The 1,718-nt window shown below is 42.9% G+C and overlaps 1 protein-coding gene across 1 annotated transcript in view; it reads left to right on the top strand.

The window, feature by feature from the left end:
* The window catches only part of clic4 (chloride intracellular channel 4), a 36,376-nt gene that overhangs the window by 8,464 nt on the left and 26,194 nt on the right, over positions 1-1,718 (top strand). The gene's annotated exons all lie outside the window — the stretch shown is intronic.

The following is a 1,718-nucleotide window of genomic DNA, read 5'->3' as shown; positions in this document are numbered from 1 at the left end:
ATACACACCACTGTTTGTTTGATGTACATTTTGAGTTAAGTGCACGTCTTCGTACTAACTCACGTTCTCACGTTAGATCAGCAAAACAAGCTACGTCTCGCTACGTACACTCTCCAACTCATTAACAATCCCCGCTACATCCGTACGAGCTTTGCTTTTCTTTGTAACGTCTCCAGACACATTTAATGACAGGATAAAATGAAACCACGGCTATATGATTTTCTTCCGTTTAATAACCCGTTTATCAGTTTATCAAAGAATTATCTGAGTACTTTTTGGTGAACACAGCTAGCTAGCTAACTAATGCTAGCACTCTAAGCTAGCTAGATATATATACATAAGCTGTAAAGGTGTGCTGTGTTAATTATTTTTTAAACCATTAAATGACTTCTAGAAATCTACTCACGCACGTTATGTTATCACAGATACGACTTATCTATACTCGTACTTGCAAACCTACTCCTCGGTCACAGTCTGCCATGTTCCTTGGAGCTTTCCTGGAACTCTGGAATTATGGGATTGGGTTAAAAATAAGAAACCTCAAACAGCAGCTGGCTGATGTGTATCTCAGGAGGCTTCAAACGCTGCCTAAAGTTCTGTCTAGGGTAAATAATCTAACAAAAAACATTTCTGACGTGTAGATGTCACGGTATGGAGGATAAAGACGTGGCGCTCGAGTCACTGTCCTCATCAGACTGGTCGAGCTCGTCTCTTTTGTTTGGCAACAATATTTTGTGCCCACATGTTTCATATTGACTCACGACTCACACTCGAGTCCGTACTCTGGGCCCGTTTGGTGTCTCACATTTGCGTTCACGTAGAAGATGTCTTTCCATGCCGTGGCTCGGTGGCGCAATTTCATACATCACGCACATTTTCAAAATGGTGGACGATCCACTGGGTTCACGCATTTGCTGTTTCTCATTATGTGTCTCAGGCAACAAAGAAAAAGCATTTTGCCGTTTTACACGAAAGTAGAAACAGGAAGTAACGTGACGAGATAACGCAATCACGTTTTTCGGCACGTGTGCCCCGAGCTCGGTGAGTTTCTACACCTGACGCGGTTCGGTTCAAGCGAAACCACAGATTTTTCAGGAATGAGATCTCGGGAGCGCTCTCGGGCTCGAAAACAGCGTTCAAACTTCGCCGAGAAAAAAAACATACGTGTGAAAAAACGACCTTCGTCACGTGATGATCAGTTACACTGATATGACATTATGTTACTGTTAATACAGCGTTTTTTTGACCGTTCCTGAATTTGGGCAATTTTTCAAGCCATGTGGTGTTTGTTCTTCTCTCTCTCTCTCTCTCTCTTCCTTCATCCCTCTGTATCTCTCTGTCTCTCTCTCTGTCTCTGGACACAAGAGAGAATTGCATCATCTATCTGTCTCTTTTTTTTCCTCTGTCTCTCTCAGTATCTCTTTTCGCTATCTATCTGTCTCTGTTACTGTCTGTCTGTCTCCCTTATTCTCTCTCTCTCTCTCTCTCTCTCTCTCTCTCTCTCAGGAAATTTGCTACTAATGAGGCATTTCTTGTGAAGTCAATGACAGGAAATGAGTCAAACCTAAAACCAGAAGGATGGAGTACATGTGAGGGTCAGTAAATGAGGGGAGGGATACAGAGGATGGACAGAGAGAGAGAGAGAGAGAGAGAGATAGACAGTGTAGAGATGGAGGGAGTGGTCGTCGAGAGTGAAAGAAGGAATGAGAAAGGGAAAA

Source organism: Pangasianodon hypophthalmus, chromosome 10 (genome assembly GCF_027358585.1).
Source record: "Pangasianodon hypophthalmus isolate fPanHyp1 chromosome 10, fPanHyp1.pri, whole genome shotgun sequence".
Classification (NCBI taxonomy): domain Eukaryota; kingdom Metazoa; phylum Chordata; class Actinopteri; order Siluriformes; family Pangasiidae; genus Pangasianodon; species Pangasianodon hypophthalmus.
The sequence above is the reverse complement of the archived record's forward strand: the minus strand, read 5'-3'. Positions and strand labels throughout refer to the sequence as shown.